This window comes from Manacus candei, unplaced genomic scaffold, assembly GCF_025592945.1.
Source record: "Manacus candei isolate 608988 ecotype Guabito, Panama unplaced genomic scaffold, ASM2559294v1 h1tg000019l, whole genome shotgun sequence".
Taxonomy (NCBI): Eukaryota; Metazoa; Chordata; class Aves; order Passeriformes; family Pipridae; genus Manacus; species Manacus candei.
In genome coordinates, this window is record NW_026138067.1 from 7,960,693 (window position 1) to 7,969,933 (window position 9,241).

Consider the following 9,241-nt stretch of genomic DNA (forward strand, 5'->3'; position numbering starts at 1 on the left):
GGTGGCCTACAGTAGAAAAATTGCTGTTGTGTTACGAAGACCTGTTCATAATTCCTTTACCAAAATGAGTGATGTTCAATAAAACTGAAATATTGAAAGAGTGAAATATTTCTGAAGCGATGATCTAGAAATAGTAGTTAATTTGGACATGTAAGGTTCTCATTTGGAACAAGTAGATAAGTGCTGTTTGGCAGGAATAAAAGGACAGGCTACATTAAGAGGGAGCAAATAATACAATGAGTGGTAGTGTCTAAATTTAGCGTTAGCAGGACATACTGAAAATACTATAATAATCAAAGTATCTCATTTATTATAGCTAACCTGTCAGGGCATTATGTCCATCAGGAGTTAATGGGATTCTTATTTAATAGAGTCACAGAATGGTTTGGGTTGGAAGGGATCTTGAAGATCACCTAGTTCCAACCTCCTTGCCAAGGGCAGAGACAACTTTGACCACTCAAAGCCCATCCAGCCTGGCCTTGAATGATTCCAGGGGTGGGGCATCCACAGCTTCTCTGGGCAACCCATGCCACTGCCTCACCTCTCTCACAGTAAAGAATTTCTTCTTACTACCAATGTAAGCCTATTCTCTTTCAGCCTAAAGCCATTCCCCCTTGTCCTGTCAGTACATGGCCTTGAAAAAAGTCCCTCTTCATTTCTGTTGTAGGCTCCCTTCAGGTACTGCAAGGCTGCTATAAGGACAAGGGACAAGTTTTTAAGATAATATGCAAGTTGTAAAATGGGGGGTTAGGGAAAAATCTGTACAGTATTAATTTAAAATATAAAGTTGATGAATTTTGGTGGTCCGATACTTCATTTTAAACATTCTATTTAATTTTGCAAATAGTGAATGAGAAGCTTAACTACTTAGACCACTGCCACGGTGGAAATTGTGACTGGTAGGCTACTGAATTCTAGAATAACAACAGGAAAGTGGACAACCAGTGTCACCAATGTGCTTAAATACACAAGAAATTCTGAAATAAAAACTTTGATTACTTTGAAATAAACACTAAACTGGGAGGTGGGGAGATGGGGTGTGGGGAAATGTTAAAGCTCAAAAGACTTAGAAATACCAGATCAACTTTGGGTTTATATTTTATTAAAACTTTTTCACAGATTTCTAAATGTTATTGTCACAAGAGACTATTAGATCATCTCGCCTGACTTGATCTTTCATAAAAGCAATGTCTAGAATGTCTAGAGAACCTCTGAAAGGGCTTTTCCTCATTTGATACTGTGTAACTAATAACATACAGTGCCTTTACACAAAATTAAATGCTGTGTCATATAGATACTTAATGAAATAATTCTCACAATATATTTTGTGCACACCCATTTTGATGATGATGTTTATTTCAAAATCCAGTGCAAAAGTATTTACTTGAGTTTCAGTTCAACTGGTTTGCTTGTGGTCATAGCATTCAACAAATAACACTGCTTAATCAGGACCATCTAAATTTTCCTTATTTTTTGGCCTCTTTCAGTATCAGGCCATCAGTATCTATTTCAGTGTATTACTTTCTCTGCCATTTATAATGGCACAGATGAACTGTTGTATAAAGTTGAGAAAATATCTCTGAACCTGCCAACACCAGTGTCTCATTTCTCAAGCCTAACCTTCTGGTTTGGAAGATTTTTACAATGGTTGTATGTCTGACTAATGAAAGTTGTCAGCTTAATCTGCCTCGTCAAGTACACTACTAACTAAAGTTCTACTTATATTGAGGAAGAGTGTTAGTAATTGATGAAATCATTCCAAATTTTACATAAAGGTGGTTTCAGAGGGTTTTTCTACACCACAATGTGGAGGCTGCAAGTTACACACTATGCTTCATCAGTCATGAACAGAAGAGCTTTACATGAACAGTAAATAACAGCTAAATTAAAGGGAAGGGGTATTTTGTCCAGATAAATTTTAAGACACCTTTCTTAAAAATATGTTAGGCAGATATTCTCTCAACAAATGCAGCTACATCTTAAACTCATGATTTTTAGAACTCTCTGGTATTAAACTCACTCCAGCAGAAAAATTTTGACTCTTGTAAAATCAGTGAGCATGACCACTACCATTTTGTAACTCTACTGCATTTTTCTTCTGGTATCATGTACCATTATTTAATTCTACTTTACCATTTGTATGTTGTGTGGGATCCTGACTGTATGGCATGACAGCTGAAAGTCTGGCACACATTCTTGACAGCTGTTTTGAAGTGAAGGCTGAGATGCGTGCTGTGTCTGGAGGTGCTGAGGTTTGAGTGCAGACAGTCAAAAAGTCCAGTTTCTCTTTAGGGATGACTGGGATAGATTTACAATATCTAAGCTCTCATTCAGGAAGGGGACTTCATAAGGATCTACTCAGGCAGATGCTGTTGCAAAATCAAAGCCAAAGACTATGGCACATTTTGTGACACTACAGAATAAGTTAAATAAAACCAAATTAAGTATTACATTAGAGAACTCCTGAACATTGCCTATACTACCCTGAAATGGCAGCCAAAAGGTGTATATTCTCTGTCTTGTTTTCTTCTAATTTTTAAGATGTACTTTTGTTTAATTTTACTGTATGTCAGTGTAAAGTTGAATCTAGACTTCATAACAAACTTTGTGGATGACTGGAGAATTGCTAAAATGGTAATGCTATCAACCCCAAAAATATCAAGTCTAATTAATTAAGATGCAGTGTGTCTTAAAGAAGTATAGTAGAAGGGAAGGGAGTTCACAAATTGTTTTTTTAAACTTGGTTGGTTGACATTTTTGTTCTGGGAAAAGGATGATCCTAATATGATTGATTTCATGTTCTGTCCAGCCAAAATTTCTTAATGCACACATTTGTGTCACATAAAACTAGTACATTCTTATAGTTACAAGAAATCTTAAATTTTTAATGACATTATAAAAACACAATCAATGTTGCTTAATTTCAGAGCAAAGTAGAAATTCACTTTTTACACTTGCATATTTTAAAAATAAAGGTGCCCAAGTTCTTCTACACACTGTAGCCTTCAAGGAGTGATGCATTTTTGGAAATGCAGACCTTCCACCAGCAACACTTATTCCTGAGAGTAGTACTTGCCACATATTTCTGATTTCTATTTATCAATCCAGAATGTTCCTCCTAAACTAAAAGTATCATGGGTATGTTATAATGCGTGAGAAGGTGATAGGATTGGCTGGAAAGGTGACTGCTTTGGTTATTGACATTTCCTTGATTCTTTCCTAAATCTTTTCAGCCTTCTGGCTTTTGGAGACAGGTTGCTTCCAATGAACTGAGTGCCAGCCTTGAATACTGAATACATCTCTGAAGCAAAAGTGGGGTTGGTGGGGAGCTGAGGATCACTCATGTCTGCACTATATCCTTCTTCAAGGTTGTGTTGTGCCACATAACAACAGTCTGACCTCACTGTACCATATTATTCAAGGTGGATGGAGTGTTCCCCAACTCTGCACAGTTCCACAAATCCCCTTTTGAGCAGAGGATCTGGCATCAAGATGCCCCTTTTTTCTCCAGCACACATCAGTGCCCAGGACAGTGAAGCTTAACAGGCTCTGGAAGGAAGAACAGAACATTTGATAAAGCCAGCTAGGAATGCACTTGGGATGCACTTAGAAGCTTTGGTGATGGTCATTACAGAAAATCCAGACTTGTCTTCACCATTGTGCTTAAAGTGGTGATTCCTATTGAGTGCCTCCTTCTGTGCTGCAACAGAGCATATTCTTGTTCAAGCACAGCATCATACTCATTCTTCACTTCCAGTTTCAAGGCTGTATTTTCATTTGAAGCCAGTGGGATTGTATCATGGAAATGCAGGAATCCTTGCCAAAATCAGCCAACTAAGAACAGGTGGTCATCAAAATAAACTTCCCCTGCTGTCATATTTTGAGAAGTTCAGTAGAGCCTAGGACAGCCTGAGAGCACTACAACTCCTTGTTGAAGGCTCTGTAGCAAATAGAAGTACAAAATGTAAGTGTTTAGATTTTTGGGGTTAAATCCCATCCAGATCATTGCAGTACACAGAAATGTGCAACCTCAAAAGAAAGACTTTCTCCATCTGAAATAAAACATTAGTGTTGTTGAAGTACTCACTTTCCTGAAGCAAGCTCCATCATTAGATGGTCTTAGTTGAGTTCTGACACTCAATCTAATCAATCTGTATTAAAGAAGTAGAAAAAGAACTTGACTTTAGCTTTTAGGAAAATTACATATTTAAAGGATTTGAATATCAGCCACAGAATGATTTTACATGAAGTGAAAGCTACTGTTAGGAAAAGAAAATGGAGAAAATATCAAAGCTACTTAGTCAGCTCCATTTTTCTCTTAAGAAGAGAAAACTTGACCATAAAAAAGTTATTGTTTGTTAGATGAGAGACCTGTACATTCCTGATTGTTCTCTTATATTTAAGAAACCTTTCTTCTTATTCACCTTAATATCAGAGAAAGTTTAAATTACAATTTTACCTCTATGAAATGTTAATTTTCTGTTTTCCCTCATCCAGAATAGGTTTGAGAGACTGTGTAGTATTTCAAACTTGTAGGAGCTAGTGAGGTTTTACTTGCAGAATCAATGGCCAAACAATGGTTGGGTGATCTAGGGTTTTCTCTGCACCCAGATGTTATATGGTTTCCAGAACTTCTGTGGTTCAATATGAATATTTAATTTTTTTTTTATTCTGTGCACTAAATCATTATTACATATTATTCAAATCATTATTACATATTATTTAGAGAGTAATGGAAAACTGTTAGCTTCAGCATAGTATAATAATACAATGAAAGCCTGAATTATAATTTCTTTGACATTTAAAATATCACTGTGCACCTTTTTAATTGGAAAAAAATATACTTATTTTTAGCTCTATCAGTTGCTCTCATGGTCCCGTACATTAAGTCTTGAGAAAAATTTGCCATCTGAAACATAAATTGAAAGGAAAATTTGTGTCTGAATTAACAGATGACCTTGTGATTTCTCCAGTTCCCCATTAGATTCCTGTAAGTACTGAGGGCACTGTCTTCTGAGTGCCAAGTACCCACCTATACTGAAGTTCTCATATTTGAATGGTCACCCCGAATCAGTTCAGGGACCCAGAGCAACATCAGTATGTCTGACACTCCTATTCCACAGTCTGATACCTCCACCTCTGTTTAAAGAAAGAAAGGGAAAAAGAAGCAGTGTAGAGTGCATGCCAGTCTCTTCTGTTGCTAGTTTAGTCTTTCTTTCTTTCTCTTGGTAAAATAACAGGACTAGGAGAAGAGCAGATCAGTGCAGACATCTAGATCACACACATACACACACACCAAAATTCACTTTGAAGAATAGTCAGTTCTGGAGCTGGCAGAGATAACACTGCTTACCTGGCTGTTATGCTTCTAACTTTTTTTAAGTACATTATTTTTGGTTTCACTCTCTTTTACTTGGTAGTGTCTACAATGTTAGCCTGACACCAAAAAATCCCTTGATTATTCATTGCAGCTTCCAGGAGGCTGACTGCTACTTCTGCCAGTGAGTCATAGGTATGAGACTTTATTAAGCTTGAGTGCACATGATGCCTTGCTTGGCATAGTCATGGCTGTGTCATGAAAATTAATGACAAAATATTTTTAGATCATTTATTGATTCACTGATTTGATTTATTTTAGTCACGCATTTAAAGCATCTCTCTTTCATGTTCTATGTCAATTTTCCTAGTTAGAAAGAATGGACCAGCTTTGCAGAAATACTCAAATCAATCTTTATATTGATTATAAAAGACTATCTCTATGGGTAGGTCATTAAACAGTCCCTTTACTGAGTAAGGTACTTGGATATTGTAAACCCTGCACAGCAGCTCCAAATGAGAAATTGTACTTTTCCATTGTATTTTTTCACTCTGGACTCACCAGATGTAGCACACAGATGTAGTACTTGTAGTTCCAAAACAGCTGTCAACAGTGTGTTCCAAAATCTCAGTTGCCCTGGCATTCAAATGGTATTTCACAAGACATATAAGTGGTAATGTCAAATTAAAGAAACAAACAGCACTACAGAAATATCTAATGGATTGATGGAACAGTAAACAAGATCAGTGGAACTCTTTTCCATTTACCAACTCAACTGAAGTATTTATGTAAAGGACTGTCTTTCCCAAAAATGGCTTTCTCCTCTCTTTTTATAATTTTGGCATTGTTATATACTTCTTTTCTCTTAGTTCTGGTATCACATTATGTTTATTTCTTCTATTCCTATTGCAAAAACTGTATCCTAAGTAGGATTATTTCTTCAGTCATCTACTAAAATCAGCTTTCTACCTTCCCGGAAACTTATCACATTGGTTAAAACATTAATATTGTGATAACCTACCTTGATTAGGCAAACGTACCAGCATAAGACTATGTTGAAGAGCTGCACTTAAGTCATATCTATACAGATATTGTAGGGTGGACCCTGGGATGTGTTGCTGAATACCCTGCAAATCTTGCATTATGTAAATAGAAAAAATTTTGGTAGCTTCAAGTTGTGGAAACATGAACCAAAAATCTGGTGGGGATCATACCAGTATTTAAAGTCCTTCAGAGAGCAGGCACTCACACAGCTCTCTCTGGTCCTCCTGCTTCATGTTTCTAATCTGTTGTGTGTAGTCTGCATTCAGTTTATTGTCCCTCTCCCCCTCATCACTCTTCTGGTGTCAACCAGAAGCCAGCTGGCTGGTCCACTCTTCTTCAACTCAGCATAACTTTGGGGAGTACCAGAATAACACAGAACTCCCTCCAAGAGGCCCAGTGGCTGCCTTTCTCCAATCAGGCTTGACGGATCTGCCAAAGAATTCAAAGAATATCTTGTTTTACTACCACATAATGACATACAAAAAATTCTTCCCCTTTGAATGCTAGAGTTGATACTTTTTATCTGCGAAGTCTGTAAGACATGGCACAGCCATCTCCCCTTTTCCTTCCCCTGTTGGGTCTTTGCTGTGTGCACACCATGCAGAGAGAAGTTCGTGCAATACCATCTTAATGTACTTGAGCTCAGCCAAATGCTCCGTGAGGCAGAGACTGAGGCCAGGAATAGAGATTTAAGAAAGCAAGCTCTGGAATCACCATTTGTGGAGCCAGACCCTAAGCTAGAGGTACATGAGCAGCTCACTGTGGCTCTAACAGGCAGAGGTGGGTTGAGTGATTGCTTCCCAGTGAAACTCTTAGGAACAAGGAAAATGGTATTTCCAACTGAAGGACTAAGCATTGCCTTATCAGGGAGTTCAAGACAAGTCTAAAGCAGCTGAAAAACCATAGTCATAGAGAAGGATTGGAGATATGAACTTTGGAGTGGCCAGGCTAGTTTATGGCTCAGTGCAGTCCAGTGTGGCTGCAGTACCCAGGAGGGTCTGGTCCTCTCCCACCAAATACTTGGTTCCAGGATCCAATATGTAATATAACTGTTCAGTTACTGTTCAGCTGCAAATGGAGCTTGTAACTTTATGATTGTCAATTGTATTTACTTTGAAAAAAGTGTTTTGAGAAGAAAAGTGTCTAAGATAGTTGTGCTACAGCTCATGGTCTTTTGGTGTGGTTTGTGAGAAGAGAGAGAGAAGGCCATTCTCAGCCAAGACCCATGGGCCAGAAAACTCCTTATCCCAAAAATTCAGGACAGGGATGAACAGCAGCAGCAAATGAAATGAGCACACCCTCAGTAAAGTGTTTTAAAATACCTTCTTGAAAGTAATAATTTTCTTAGTTAGACCTACTGTGAAAAATTTATAATTCTTTCTCTGTTTTCTCCCCTGGTAAAAGCTGTACGTAGTTTTTAAGCAGTCATAAATGGTAGGGTTGCTGTAATCCCTTAGTCTTGCCTGACTGCTATGTGTATTGTATGTGGTATGTTATAAGCTGGTTTTCTGATACTGGTTTCCTGTCATTAGTCAAACATCATTTCATCTGGAGCAATGATTGATTTCCAGATGAAAGGTAAGGGCTCTGAGAAAAAGGACAGACCAATAATGTTTTCACACTGGTGAAAATCAGGAGAAAATTCAATTCAATATAGTTGTTCTGCATTTACATCAGTGCCACTTCACAGAATCACAGAATCACAGAATCTGCTGAGTTGGAAGGGACCCACAAGGATCATTGAGTGCAACTCCTGGCCCTGCACAGGAGCATCCCCAAGAGTCACACCATGTGCCCAAGAGTGTCATCCAGACACTTCTTGAACTCTGGCATGCTTGGTGCTGTGACCACTTCCCTGGGGAGCCTGTTCCAGTAAAGCTAGATACAAATGCATTGTTTTACAGTGGTAATTTTTCACACTAATTAGCGAAAGTGGAATAAAAAGAAGTCCTGTGTTATGTGGGGATGCTCATGAATCAGTATTTCTGGTTTTGTATTAGCTAGCTTTTCAAATTCTTGGAAAATAAATTCTCTCCAATCTTCTACATGATTTAGCAGAGAAAACAGCAAAAGATGACACCTGGGACTTCTACTTTCTGGATGTTAGGAGGTTTGGAAAAGCCTTTGGACTGGAGATCATGAAAGACACTGTCAGAAATGTTTAGGAGTATGAAAAAAAATACCACGTAGAATATTTGTCTGAACACGTCCACAAATCTAATACCTTTAGCCCTTTAATACAGTGGTAAGAGTCAAGGGTCTAGTTAGAAATATTTGTTTAAATACATGGCTTCTTGCCAGATATAGTGATTGTCATATACAGAGAAATGTGAGTGCTTGCTGGGAGGACCCTAGGGTGATCTGAAAGACTCATTTTACCTTCCCATCTGGCACAGGGCTCAGGGGGGTTAGATACATATCCCTGCTGAGCCCAGATCTACCCTGCCCGTGACAGTAACAGCTTTGGTCCGATCAGACTGTCAGTGGTTGTGGTGTCGCAGTCACATTCCAGCACCATCATCCTGCACTGAAGAGCAAACTGTTGACAGAAGTCATAGGAGAAAAGGAATATGAGAGGATTACATCTGATTTGACTGTAGGGACTTTGTATTTAGTTGATTTTTATACCATTTTAAAACTTTCTGTGTTAGAGAAAAGATGTTGAAAGGCAAAAGAATAAATCAGATTCTGTGCACGAACTGTTTACTGGAGAGACTGAAATCACTCTTGCTGCAGTTCCCTGTTACAACAGATACTGCAATAAGCCTTTCCAAAGATTTCCCTAGCATAGGCATCCAAGGGAGCATGGCAGCATATGTGCTTAGTAAGGGTTAATATAGTCTGGCACAGCTAGGAGGGTAATTGAAGAAGAAGACATTG

General features: G+C 38.2%; 1 long non-coding RNA gene across 2 annotated transcripts; it reads right to left on the reverse strand.

Moving 5' to 3' along the window:
• Positions 1-7: 7 nt before the first annotated feature.
• LOC127470083 (uncharacterized) lies at positions 8-8,835 on the reverse strand. 2 transcript variants are annotated; one of them, XR_007904166.1, is made up of 4 exons: positions 8,741-8,835; positions 6,532-6,790; positions 3,656-5,953; positions 8-3,549 (listed from the first exon to the last, which is right to left on the reverse strand). It is a non-coding gene; the product is annotated as an uncharacterized LOC127470083 (long non-coding RNA). The 2 variants fall into 2 exon arrangements; XR_007904165.1 differs by having other exon boundaries at positions 13-4,909; positions 5,033-5,953.
• Between the last annotated feature and the right edge of the window lie 406 nt (positions 8,836-9,241).